This window comes from Miniopterus schreibersii (assembly GCF_964146895.1).
Source record: "Miniopterus schreibersii genome assembly, chromosome: 9".
Taxonomy (NCBI): Eukaryota; Metazoa; Chordata; class Mammalia; order Chiroptera; family Miniopteridae; genus Miniopterus; species Miniopterus schreibersii.
The window spans coordinates 59,602,999-59,618,002 of NC_138118.1; the positions used below are offsets into that span (position 1 = coordinate 59,602,999).

General features: G+C 38.1%; 1 long non-coding RNA gene across 1 annotated transcript in view; it reads left to right on the forward strand.

The window, feature by feature from the left end:
* The window catches only part of LOC308562228, a 164,911-nt gene that overhangs the window by 4,956 nt on the left and 144,951 nt on the right, over positions 1-15,004 (forward strand). The window contains exon 2 of the long non-coding RNA XR_013999594.1: positions 820-928. This is a non-coding gene — a long non-coding RNA (uncharacterized lncRNA). The remainder of the gene's footprint in view (positions 1-819; positions 929-15,004) is intronic.

The following is a 15,004-nucleotide window of genomic DNA, read 5'->3' on the forward strand; positions in this document are numbered from 1 at the left end:
GTGTGTGTGTGTATGTGTGTGTATGAGACAAACCTTGATTCAATAATTACTCAGCACAAAAATATATGTTATAGATAAAAAATAGTGAGGCATAAGATTATTTTCATTGGCAATTCTACACAGTTTCACATGCTTTTAAATGACAGCCAAAAGAAATCTTTCAAAAAATAATTTCTGTTTCAGCCAACTAAAAACTGAACACCTCACCATCTGAATTACAGTGAATTTTTACCTTCCAGGCATAGTCTAATGGAGGAGTCAAACCATTTGAACAATTAATAACAATTCAAAGAACTGCAGCAGAAGTGTGTTACAGTGCCCTGGGAGCTCAGAAGAGAGGGGATTAATTCTGCCTGGGAAGAGATTTGTTTTTACTAGTTATCGTCTCTCTGAAATCTAATACTTTGGCACTAAAAGACTCTGGTGTGGGTGGGCGAGTGTTAGAAACACAGAGCTTTATGTGCCCCAGAAATAGAATTATCCTTTTTTTAGCATAAAATAAGAGGTGACATTTTCAATTACATGGTAAATATACCATGAATGAAATCGCATAACAGTAGAATATATTGTCCACACAACTTTTCTTTGGATATTGTGTTTAAACATTTATAACACTGTTTCCAGTTCCTAGTTTAAGCAAGGAATGTTATTTGGATCTTAATGTTTCATGGGCAGGGCATTTAAAGGGTAGCAAATAAAATGGAATAAGTTGAAAACACAAAGAAAAAATGATTTAAAAGGCAAAATAAAAACGGGAAGAGAAGCAATTGACCCAAGTGCTAAAACTGAGACCTTACACGTGTGAAAATGTTTTTGTAGAATTTGGAATCACCCAGCACAGTCTTGGCTGGCGGGAGGAGACAGAAGGGGAGAACAGAGCCCCCGGTTTCGAAGGGATGCCCGATCGGATGGACTGCTTCTGCTTCAGGTAGGCTCCAGTTCCTTAAAATCCCCTCACTCTCAGCGACGAACAGGGCCACGGTGGGCATCTGGAAGCACCTCAGAAATTGATTTTAATTGCGTAGGTTCATCCGAGAGAAAGCTGACGATGCACACGTGTTTCTAAGGTGGAAACTGTAAAGAGAAAAGAGACTTTCTGCGTAAAGGGGGAGAGGACCGGGAGAGAGCAAGGACTGGGAGAGGCCGGTGTTTCATCCCAGGGGTGATTCTTAAACTACTCTGGTCGCTGTGGTTCTTACAAGTGACTGCAGAGCACTAAATTGATTAGAAATTACTATATAAAGGGGAGGGGCGGGAGGACCCGTCCTTAGAACCTCATTAGCAGCCTCTGCCACTTAGCCTCGGCTTTTACCAGCTTTCCCTTCTCTACTTCAAAGGGGGGCAGCATTTTTCCATGGCCTCTTTATTTCTGTTCTATTTAAAGAATGTTTTCGCTCTGTTATTGTTTCTTTCAAATGCCTGTTCCTATTCCACCTCATTTTTAACCCCTTTTTCTGAAATTATTTTCTCACACGCTCCAAATTTCCTGTCCTGCAACTGCAGCCCCCCCCCTTTCCCAGGAAGGGTACCTGTGTTTCCATTTGCATCGCTCAGTGATGAACCAGCTAGATTCTCAGCTTTGTGAAAACAGTTTGGTAGTATTATTTAAAAGGAAATGTTATGTTTCCCGTGCGTCTGAGTCGAGCTCTTAAAAAAGATGGACCAAAAAAAAAAAAAAAAATTCACCTACTGCTATATGCAGAATGATAGATTTGATTAAAGAATTTAGGGCAGTGCTCCCCAAATTTTAAAGTGCAGCAGATCACCTGGGTATCGAGTTAAAGTGCAGATTCTGATTGATCACATCAGGGGTGAGGCCTGAGACTCTGCATTTCTAACAAGCTCCTTTATATAGCAAGGCTTTAGAATCATTCCCTCAAATATGTACTTCATCTTATAAGCATTCTTCTTTTAACTTTAGAAATAGTTTTTATAAAATGCATTCATTACTGCATGACTGTGGGAAATGGGCCTGAGTCTGCTCCTTTTGATCTCAGAAATATCTTAGCAATTATCAGTAGTAGAAATACTGAGGACAGTCGTCCTGGGGGGGGGGGATATTGTTGATGAGGACATGCCTTTTGTGTAGGAGGAAGTTGGGAAAGAAATTTACTCTTGGATTTTATGGACATCAGTGATTTTTCCTGGAAGGATATTTGGTTAAAGGAAACTAGTCTTCTTTAGAGGCAAAAGGGAATGTCTGGGGTGGGGGTGCTTGTTATTAGTGGTGATATTGGTGGTGATGGTGGTTGTGGTGTTAATAGTGGTGACGGTGGTGCGAGGGGGCAGTGGAGATGGTTCTGGTGATGGAGAGGGTTGCGGTGGTAGTGGAGTGATTGTTGTGTTGACGTTGCTGGTGGTGCTGGTGGCAGAGGCGATGGTGATGCTGATGATGGTAGTGTTGGCATTTGTCGTGACTTGGTGGTGGTGATAGTGATGATAGTGATGGTAGTGCTGGAGGAGGTGGTTTTGGTAGTCATAACGGTGAGGGTGCTTGCACTAGTGGTTATGGTGGCACCATGGTGGTGGTCAGCATATGGGTAGAGCTGGTAGTGATGGTAGTTTTAGCAATTTGCTCTGAAGATTGGTGCAGCCAAGATTGGTCTTCAATCCTGGTTCAAGCCATTTAACATCTCTGTGTATTTGGGCAAATTACTTAATGTCTCTGAGTCTTAGTTTTCTCGTTTGAAAAATGGTGATAACAAAATATTAGCTATGAGCATGCCATGGGGATTAATTGAAATAAAGTATGTGAAGCCCTTAACAAAGTGTGAGGCCCATAGCCACTGTTCAGCAAAATGTGTTGAATATTTATTGGTAAAATAAATATTCTTGACTTGTAAGTGTCCAACTAGGTTGAATTCAGACTTTTAAAATTTTGTTTATATGTTCTTTCTGCCTGTCTTTTTTTCCTGGACCCATCCTTATTTGTTCAGAATGAGAAGTCAGGTTTGACTTTGAACTTTGGATAAGTGAATAAAGGCAGTTCAGTCATACCCGATTTAAAGATTCCTCTCTATAATTCTAGCTTTTTAAGAAATGGACACTTGTAGAACATAGCAATATATTTTTCTATCTGGAAGCTTTAACAACCCCATAAACTGGGAGGTCAGCGCCAGAGTTTTAATAAATGGGTGTGTATTATTTTCCATACTTTTTTTTTATATTTTAACCCAGGATCCTCCCTCAAGACTCTCTTTCTCCTGTCCAGCAAATGAGTGCTTAGAAAACTTGAACAAGTTTAATATTGGCTGTAGACATACAAAATTCCCTCATTGGAAACTTGAAGTGACTCTGTAAAAAAAAAAAAAATCTAAACTTCTGGCCAGGTATTCAAGATCTTCCCCAACTTGTATCTTAACTACTTTTGTAGCCAATTATTGTCCAGTTATCACCTTAACCTGACATGTTTTGGCCAAACTAGGCTCTTCATCCATTGATAGTAATAGCTTCAATTTATTAGGTACCCACCATGTGCCAGACACTGTGTTTAGCCTTTTACATGCACTATCTTATTTAATTTTCACTTCAACCTTACAGGGAACATGTTATTATCCTTAATTTATAGATCATTAAAGCTTAGAGTAATTTTATCACTGTCACAAAATGAATAAATATTCCAACTCTTGTATTTAAACTCAGGGACCTACTCTTAGCAGGATCGTGTGTAGCCTCCTTAAAACTCCCTTGCTCACCTGCTTCTCTGCTTTTGCTCTTGGTGAGTTTCCATTCTGGACAGTTCTCTTTTTGCAAATTATTATTTCTTATAAAATCTTAAAAATCTTTCAAGGCTTCACTCAAATAGTACTGACTGGGGAGTGCCTGAATTTGAATCCCAGTCCTGTGACGTTAAGCAATTTACTTTCTTTCTCTGTGCTTCAGTTCCTCAGCTGAAAAATGGGAGTGATAATAATTGTGTTTGTATCCCAAGGTTTCTGTGAGGATTAAACATATGTATGCCTTTGTATAATATCACACATACACACACACACACACACGATCTTTATATCTGTAGCTATAAAGGAGTTAGATCACTTCTTGCACAAAACACTGTATCAGTATTTGTTGTAAAAGCAGAAGTTACCTTAGAGATCATCTGGGAAAATCCTCCTAATTGGAAAATGATGAATCTGAAACTCGTAAGGGTTTGTAACCCTGTCCTGGGTCATGCAGTTGCTGGTACAGCCGACTCTAAAATTCAGGATTTTCACTTCTTTTATGCAAACCATGTTCCTCTGCTTTTTTACATTGGAATACTCTGCCTTGTAAAACCTTTCTTCATTTGCCCCTGGGCTTCATTGTACTTTGTTCCTCTCTCACGAGGAACACTGCATTGTAACTATGTGAGTACATGTCTTTTCCCTCCAACTCAACTGTGGCATCTTTGGGTGCAGGGAGGCTTCTGCGTTCATCTTTGTTTCCCCCACAACACTGATGCTCACCGTGCACGCTCACGTAACATTTCATGAATTGATTGAACATCTGCTATTACAATGATAGGAATTGATTATTCATCTGCTAGAAATTGAAATCCAGGTGCTTTCCCATCAACTTTCCGCCCTCTCAGCAGCTCTGCAGGATGGGTACAGTGTCACGGAGGATGAGAGTGAGGTTCGGAGGCTCAGAGAAGAGACTGGAAGGTTAATTGCACAGGTGTTCCAAAACCAACCCAAGCAAAGCTGAGCACTGGGTCATCTGCGTTTTGGGCAGCTATATCTTTGTCGCCTTTCTTTAATTCAGATAAATGAGAACTATTGCTCTATTATTTGCTTTTAATTTCTGTGCCGTGTTGGTTTTCCTCATATTTTCCATTCTATGTGTTTTCTTTATTTAATTGAGTCTTGCAGGAACTTGAATTATAATTTTTTTCTGTTTTCAAAAGTAAAGTTTGTTGTAGGATATTTAGAAAATAAATAGGAAGAAATAAATCACCTATAACTTCACCAGTCAGAGATAAGCAACATTAACATATTGATTCTTTTCTCCCCAGTTTTGCCATGTTAGAAATAGTAATTGTATCTTCTTATCTTTCTCTTATTTTAAATTACATTTAAATTGAGATTGTAATTTTCTTTGCAACTCACCTCTCTCAGTCATCATCTAGGATCTAGGGAAGAGGTGAGTTGCACACATATACATATAAAGGGGGTCATAATGATAAGAATTTCAAAGTATAGATTGCATGGTTTTCATGCATCAGGAAAACTCATTGCAGGTTTTACCCAGTCTGGAATCTGTTTTTTCCCCAGGCATAACTATGGCAACACAAACAACAACATCAGCCATTGTTATAGTGGTGCCTGTGTAGAAACGAAGCTTGTCAGTACAGCTAATGAGGGTCCGTTATCCAGAGTAAGAGGCACAAACATTTAGAAGAAAGTACATCAGAATTTTTAGCATTTGCATGAACCTGCTATAGGTATTAGTATAAATCAAAATTAGGTAAATAAAAGGGATGAAGTCTGTGTACAGCATTTTAAATCTATGCTTTCAACAGTTGCAGAGAGGAGATGGATTCTTCTTTACATATTGTATAACTTCCTTATGTAGGTGGGTAAAGAGGATCAGTCCCCTAGCAGGTTCCATGCTGGAGAGAGGTGAGCAATGTAGAATCCGAATGAGGAAGGAGGATTCTCTGTTAGGCAAGAATATTGATGCTAGCTGGGCCTGCGGGTTTTGCCTATTGCTTACTGAGTAGGTCTGCAAGTTACATCAGTAGGAATTAGGTACGGCTGCAAGAGCCCCAATAACCATGGATTCATAATATTAAAATTTATTTCTCTCATCGGAAAGTATACTGAGATGGGCATTTGAGGGATTATGTGGCTAATAGGATCTGTTCCTACCAAGTCCCTGAAGACCTGGGCTCCTTCCAACTTGTTGCTCTTCCATTCCTAGAGTGAGGCTCATGTCCTCATGAGCCAAGACAGAGTTCCAGTTACTGCAACCACATTTTGAGCAGCAGGATGCAGGAAGCAAAGGATAAAGCACTGAAGGGTGCATGCCAGCTTTCTTTTAAAGAAAGTTCACAGAAGCTGCCAAGTGGCTCTTGTACTTATAGCTCATTGGCACAGTGAGTATGGGAAAATAGTACAGGGAAATCCATTTTTATTCCACCATGAGCTAAAAATTATATCAATATAGAAGAAGTGGAAGATGAATGGGCAATTTTGATCTTTTCTAGAAAAGTTATTACAAAAAGTTATTACAATTTTGATCTTTTCTAGAAAAGTCATTACAACTTTATTATAAGAACAGTGAAATTTCTATAGCTTATTCTATATGTAATTGTGTTTCAGGTAACTCTTTAATAAAATAAATAGTTCGATCTAGACTGTCCAGTGCCGGGGTCGGCAAACAACAACCTGTGAGCCAAATCTGGCATGCCATCAGTTTTTGTCAATAAAATTATATGGGAATACAGCCATGTTCATTCATTTGTGTATCATGGATGGCCACTTTTGCACTACAAAAGCATAGCTGAGTAGTTGCAACAGAGATCTCAAATATTTACTATCTTGCTTTTTCTAAAAATTTGCCACTTTCTGCTCTAGATTCTAGAGTATGTTTTCACAAATTTTGTGGGAATCTATTTTTTTTTCTGGTCATTGTCAAGTCCTTGTTAAAAGAAACCCTTATATTTTTAGTACATTTAGGTGCATCCATAAATCAGATATACTACTATTGTTTGTATTATCATTCAGATGAGGGAGAGGGAGAAAAGATGGGAGAGGGACTTAGGAAATATTAATAGAGATTTATTTCTTTAAAAAAATCAGAAGTAAATTGTGACAAAATATTCACACTTGTCAAATCTAGGTGATGGGTATATGGAAAGCTGTATTTCTTTGATATGTTTAAAATATCCTATAATTAAATAATTTTAAAAATGTTTTAAAATGAAAAAATTACAGCCTTCCCTTTAAAAAAATAACTTGTAATTGAGTTTCGGTGCCATTCCAATTTGAATGTCCAGAGGATGCCCCTTACAGAATGGTGCCAGGAGCAGATTGACTCACATCGGAGTGTAATATTTTTGTGATTGAAGCTCCAGAATCATATCAGCAGTTCCAGAGCTTGTACACATCTGTAAAATGTGTCTGCCTCGGCTTGTGTACTCCAAAAATAGCACCTGCATCCAAAAACAGAGAGGAAGGCCAGTGTCTCCTAGAAAAGGAACATACTGTGTTGGAATTGGTACATTTTTGAGATGAGAATGGCTGATGTTATAAGAGCTCTGCTTTTTTTTGTTGTTGTTGTTGGCATAAAATGCAGATCATTTACTCATAGTAGGATAAATTATTTAGGAAGACCAAAAACCATGCTATAGACTCTTTTAATATTTATGTTGTTTTCTGTGTTTTTTTGTTGTTGTTTTTTAAAACAGGTACTTTTGATCTATACTCATGTAGATATGAAAAGGAAAAAATAACTATCTAAATTATTTAAGATTTACCCCTTTAGAGGCAATAGATTAAGTCTCATTGTTTCTTTGGGAGAGACTTCCTATATTAAAGGAGCGATGTTGCCATGTATTTAAGTAGGGAGAGAAATTTGAAAACTTCTACTGCTGTAAAAGTTATATCTAGTCAGCCTTTAACACATGTACATACACATAGAAAAAGCTGCTTATCTGACAAAATTGGATAGCTTTACCAAATGCAAGTTTAATTAACTGGAAAAGAGAGTTAAAATTTAATAAATAATTAGGGTGATTATTAAGCACTATCATGCACCTAAAATGTGCTGTGTAAATGCAATGGAGTACAGGTATTTTCCTGGTTTGATTCCCTGATCATTTCAAGTCATTACATTTTGAGAATAAAACTAAAATAATGGATAATTTTTTTCAGGCAGAAAGAAGAATGTATAAAACAAAAAACAACTTTTGTTTGGGTAACATGATAGTACATTTTATTTGAATTCAGAAAAACCAAACACCTGCTATGTACAACATAGGCTATTATATATTAAGGATATAAAAATGGATAAATTGCCCTGGCTGCTGCGGCTCAGTTGGTTTAAACAGCGTCCCACACACCAAAAAGGTGGTGGGTTCGATTCCTGGTCAGGACACATGCCCGGGCTGCAGGCTCGATCCCTGGTTGGGAGCGTGCAGGAGGCAGGCGATCAATGACTCTCTCATCATTGATGTTTCTCTCTCTCTCTCCCTCTCCTTTCCTCTCTCTGAAATCAATCAAGATATATTTTTTTTAAAAAAGAGAGAAAATTGACTGAAATATTTTTTTAAAAATGGATAAACTCTCATCTCTGTTCTCAAATAACTCAAAGCCCAGTGGTGGAAAGGGGAGTAAAAAATTAAGTACCACACAAAATGCGTGTTTTAATGGAAGTGTGCGCTAAATGCTTTAAGACCACGAAGAAGAGAGAACAATTTATCTTGATAGGGAAAGTCAAAGGTGCCACAGATGGCCACACACAGACAATACGCGCAGGAGAGAAGGAAGGGGGGCAGCCCATGCAGAAGGGAGAGCGCCGGGCAAGCCGCAGAGGCCCCAAGGGCGCACCTTGTTTGAAGACATGTGAGTTGCTTCATGCGGCCAGAGTCTGAGGTTGTGGACCTGTAAAGGTGGTTAGGATTTTAAAGAGAGTTTAAGGATGGTCAGATACGGATTTAGAAAATAAGTCATCTTCAGTTAAAGGGGAAAGGGACAGGAAGGATGGAGACCAGCTAGAAGGATGTCCAGTGGTCCTAGTGAAAGACTGACGGCCACCTAAAATGCAGATCTAGAATTCAGGGCAGAAGTGAGACCTGGAGATGGACATTGGGGATCCATCTGTCAATAAGCGATGATGGGGGCTGTGGGGTTAGAGAAATTAGCGTGTAATAAGATGTAAAACAAGCTAAAACGAAGATTAGGGTGACACTTTCCCTGAATCTATTCCTTCTGAAGACAAGAAGGCTGCTTTGGCCATTCCCACCTCCACTCTCTGACAGAAACTGGGCTTGAAACTCTGCATCCTCTCTCTCATTAATTATTATTTTTTCATTCTCCCAGTTAACATGAAAAATGTTAAAATATGTGCAGTGTCCCACTTAGTATTATTCCATGGCCCCCTTTTCCCTCCTCTCCTTCCTTCTAGAAGCACCCTATCCTGCGATCAATGTCTCCTGATGTCTTCTCTTAGCCTGGAATTACTCAGTGAAGAACCCTACAAAGATGATGAAACAGAAAAATCATAGCCACATTTTAGTGAAAGTTTGGGAAGTGACTATAGCTTTTTCCACTATCTGCTATTTCTTTTATTATTAATTTAATGTACATAAAATTATCATAAGATTTATATTTAAGAATTATATTACCTTTCAAAATAACACATTTTCAAGAATAGAATTTAATAGAAAAGTATAGATACTTCAGTGAATATTGGAGATTAAAATGAATTCCTGCATTTCTGTTGATTTCATCATTTTCCTTTTATCATAAGAACATTGACTATATATGTAAATAGTCCAAACACTTTATTGTCTTTGTTGCTTATGCTCTGCATGTGAAACACTGGAAATATGGGAAAACTGAAGATAATTTTTATCTATTATCACTTAACTTTGACTCATTTCTCTTAGATCAGCTTTCAAATAATTATATTTGATGCTCATGGACCAAGCTCAGCTACAAACTCCATGTATAAATTTAAAATTACTTAAATTATCTACTTATTTCCTTTAAGATGATCTAGCATTTAACAACCACCTAAGTCAATGATGATTTAATCTAATTAGTCCTGTATTGGTTAGGATCAGATTCCTCCATCTAAATGGGAAAATCCAAAGTCATAGGAGCTTAGTAATAAGGAAGGTCTTAATTCACTCATAAAGGAATCTAAGGTAGGCTCATGGTGATGGTTCCAGGGTTATCAGGGATCCAGTCTCCCTCTATCTTGCTGCTCTGCATCCTTAGTCTTCAGAGACAAACCATACTTTCTCAGAAGTCTCACAAGTCTTCTGCTTACATCTCATTGACTTGAGCTTTACCTTTTCACAAGAAAATATGCAAAATGTAGTTTTTAAGTTAGTAACCTTGTCACCCATATTAAATTGGATTTAGTTACCAACGGTAAATGAACAGAAGGGGCTTGGAGGAAGACAATTAACAATGCTGTCATAGTGTGCCATCACACTGTTATTTTGATATAAAATGTAAGAAAATTTTACTAAGTTAATTTCCAACCTAATGGTGGGAATTTATAGTATCCTGTTCTCCAGCTTAGTGTTTTTAGATTTTAATCTATAAGATAATATAGATTCTATTTGCCAATGCAGAAACTGCAGTATAATCTATAAGATCATTTAATTCATAAAAAAGGCATTGATTAAATGTAATATGGCAAGAAATTCCTAACTCTTTAAGAAGTTATTACCCTGCCATCAAGAAAAAGAATTCTCCTTTCAAATCCCACTACCCACTTATAAAATCCTCTAACAAACTTGTCTGCCTTTATCTCCTAATTGCATACCCAGCGGTTCACACATAGACCCTGCCCCTGTGTTTTCAATAATCAGTACTTCACCCACCTCAGTTGACTTGCATGACTTCTCCCATTATCCTCTGGATTTTCATAATCTACTTTCTGGTCTCCTACTTTCATCAGTTTCTGGTATCTTAAATTCCAAAATTCTCAGTCCCTTTTGGTCCTTATTAATCTGAATACAGCTTTAGAATTTGTGGTATCCAGGAAACACCACATCTCTAAGATCTCAAACTATGAAAAAGTATGAGATTTAGAATAAGGCAGATCAAGGGCCAAATCTCCACTTTATCATTTGCTCCTGACTATGGGTAAGTAGATTAATTCCTCTCAGCCTGGATTTTTTTTGTCATTTGGAAAATAATGATGAACATGTCTACCTCACTGAGTTTCTGAGAGAATTAACCAAGATACCACAAAGAACCGTAGATGTTCAATATTCTCCTATTCCAATCATTTCTGTGATGACCTTCACAGCAGGCACAATGACATATATAAACAGTGTCTTATATAAAGTCTAGAAGACTTCCTGGTAACAGAGTGGGCTCTTCATGAATGGTTGTTGTATGAAGGAAACTTCTTTCTTCATATATTTTATTGCACACGGGCATGCTGGTACCTAGAGGAATATCTGGTTAGTGGGTCAAGACATGACACTGGCATTAAGAAATCATGGTTCAAATCTGAGTCCTATAACTTACAGCCTGTGTGACCTTAAGCAAGTCATTACATCTACATCAATCTCAACTGGAATAATAACACGACTTCAAGTTTTTCTGGGAGGACATATATATAAGAATAACTTGACATTTTACTATTCCTCTGTAGTGCTTTGAGAAAAATTATTCCTTTTTGACAAAATAGAAATATTAGCAATACCTGGGCAGTGATTGAAATCCAGGTACTCTGACTCCAGAGTTTGCACTATTAACCATCACATTATACTGTTTTCCAGGTGATTCTATCTCTTAAATATCTACCCTTCTTTCCACTTCTGCTACTACCTTAGTTCAAGGCATCACTTTTTCTTACCTGTGAATTGTCTTCATCTGAATTAGCTTGTCTATTTTCCTAGTTTTCTCTGTGCTACATAATTTTTTTGGAGCTACCTCCCTGAAATATGTATTTGAACATGGCTGAAATATTTTCTCTGAATCATTATGTTTTTAAAAATAGAGCCCAAGCTCTCATCTTGACATAAAAATCACTCTACTATTTTGAATTTGCTAGCCTGAGTTATTACGAAATCTATCCACCCAGTGCACTCTTCATTGTTGTGTTACTCCCAGGCCTGTGTTAGAGCCATGCCAATCTACTTTGATGTTCTTAGTAACACTTTCTATTCTACTTTTGTGCTCTTGCTCAAGTTTTTGCCCCCATCCTGAATTTAGTTATTCCACTGTTGCTTCTCAGAGTCGCTGTCTTGGTCTGTGTTTCCCCAAAAGCAGAACTTGAGACAAAGACTTGGTTGTAGGTGGTTCTTTTGGGAAGTGATTCCAAGAAATAAGAGTAACACCACTGGGACAGGAATATGGGTATTCAGAGAAGTCAATAGAAGGACACTTTATCGACTTGGGGGGTATATGTATAAATAATTTTATTATGTATTGAATTAATAAATAATGCTTCCAAATGTTCTTAGTTGCTGGAAATCCATTAGATGTTTCTTGCATTCTTTTACCTTAAATTTTCCCAAGAACCCCAGGATTTACACAGCTCTAATAGAGTAAAGTTTCAGTTTTATTTTTACATGTCAGACTGAGAGATAACTGGAGGTTCATCAGTTTTGTTGTTGCTTCTTGGTTCACCTAATGGCACTGTTGAAAATAGGTCACATGCAAGACTAAGAACGCTTGCTCCACTCTGTAGAGAGGCCCTTGCCAGCTCCATAGTCAGCACAGCAAGTGGTCCTGATTCAGAATAAGTGACATGCTCATCCAGTGTTTCCCAAAGTAATCTGGCTGGGCCCCAAAGTGCTTCCAGTCCCAGATTCATTGTATTATAACCAGCCTTTGTTTGTTGCCGGTGAACATGAGGTTCCCTGTCAACAAACCAAACTGCCCTTTCCCACTTGGTTCATTCCCTGTGGGGACCTTTCGAGTTCATTTCTGCCAGTGGACCTCAGAGACAGCACTGCAGGCTGTTCTGCCAGGTTTCCTTAATTTAGATTCTTGGATAGCAGAGGTGGGATTCTCAAGTTCTTTCATTTCTTCTTTGCATTGATGAATTTTGTATACCAGTGATGTCAGGAAATATAGCCTGGATTGACTTTTAAAAAGTTATTTTACACCCTTTCCACACAAAGTTGCCCTGCAAATATATGTCTAATTATTACCTTTTGTTTGTATAACAAAGGTTTAATCTAGTAACTTCTTTCAGAACCATGATCTTATCATGATCATATCAATGTTGCCAGTTTGATCAGACATGTCAACGGGCATAATATGTATGTTTTAGCTGACACGCAAATACATTATAGTAGTAGTATAATTTTCTATACTATTTTTATAGCATAATGAAATTGGAAGTTTTCCTAAACATAAAATGTGCAATTTATGCAGAATCGTTATGCTTTTACTTTAATTATAATAAATAAAATACTTAACAGTATTATCACACACCATTTGATCCCAAGCTAGAGAGTGCATTTGTAAAATGACACTTAAATAGGTTATAATATACTGGCCATCCTGTGGCTGACTGATGGGTTTCTGAAATGTCCAGAGTGCTGGAGTAACGCACTAACTCTGTTTCTTGCAGCTCCGTATTTTATCTGGGCATGTTCTGAGAGTTGGTAAGTGGACCAGCCAGGGGATATTTTCATGAGGAACCAAGGAGCTTGGTGGAGATAAAACAAGTGCCCGCTCTGGGAGCTGACAGCCAGCCCTGATCAGCACTCGCTGATTGTCATAAGGCCCGGGAAAGAAATCTTTTCACACCATTTTTTTATGACATGGGGACAACACTCTTTCATTTCATCTTGGTGAAGTGACCCTCAGATTGTCTAGCTAGCTCCCTCAGACTCAGTGCCGGAGTTCCAAAGTGAGGAGGAGATGATATATCGGCAGTCAAACAGCAGATGCCGCTGATATTCCTGTACAAAGCTGAGGGCTTGCAGCAATACTACCTTGGGAACTCAGTATCAGAACAGTCAAAGGGAATAGGAAAATCATCTGTGCAGTGATGCAGGTAAGAGGAGAGCATTTTATAATAGCTTCACTGGGCAACGACGACGGGTGCAGCACATAGAGTTTCTCTAGGATGCTGGGAACTGTTGGTTGGAGCAGTGAGCAGTGTACTGAGACTGTGCTTTGAATGTGGAAGAAGGTGGCAGTTTTGAATGATGTAAACAACCTCTCCTGGATACCCAGCTTTGAATCAGAGAGAAAGGATTGAAGTTCCCATAATCTGTAATGTTAGAATAAGAGACAGGAAGAGAGACAGACAGACAGTCTATAATATTACCAGGCTGGTAGCCAGGAAAAGACAGTAGATAAATATTCTTCATTTCTCTCCCTTGAAATCATCAAGTCTAAAGAATTTGCTGGTGATACTTAATACTTGAGTATTCTCAGGGTTCTTCCCTGTTAGAGGTACTATAGGGAGTTGGTTAGGATTGAACATGCTGGGGTGAGCCTGCCTGCATTTGCTTCCTGACTCTGTGTGATCATCACCAATACATTTAAATTCTTTAAGCCTCAGTTTTCTTATCTGTGAAATAGGAATCACAATAGCGCTGCACTCAAGGGCATTTTAATGAAAATTAATGAGATAATGATATAATGAATTAGGCATATACCAGACACTCTTACTGTATAATATTCACTTCTTTAGACTGACTAGAGTTTTTGCTTTTTAAAGTTCTTTTCACACCAAACTGAAGATTTTGTTAAGCTGTCACAACAGTGATAACTCTTGGGCCTTTTTTTATTCTCCCTTCTCCAAGTGGTTAAATTATTTCACAGCTTATCAGCTGCGATCCAGTTCCACAGTTCATACTCAGGCGAAACTGCTTCCTGAAATAATGGGAGTTGGGTACAGAAACTACAAAATCAGGACAAAGGATGTTAAATTGCTGTTTCCAAAGTGCCTTACTTTCAATTTGACACTGGAATTTTGCCTGCTATGACAGTGCTCAATTCCTGCTCGGAATAATTCCGTACTTCGTCACATTCCTGCGAACTTTCGGCCTGACTGACACTTCGACAATCAGATAGTCTAGGCTGATGTCATTATATTTATTTCTTAACTTGATCTTCCAATTAATGCCAGCAAACAATTCCAGCATTTTACTTAATAGTTGTATATTTCAAAAAAAAAATCAGTGGTCAATTAGAACCAACTAACATCTGAACCCTGTTTCTGCCTTCTTCTCTGAAAGCCCCAAAGACATCTTATATGCACAAAGAAGCACAAAGAAGGCAAAGCGTTATTTCATTCTTAGCTGGAGATTTTGTGCTGGAAGGCAATGGAAAAAGCTCCTTTTCCCTATACATGGTAGGCTATTTCCCCT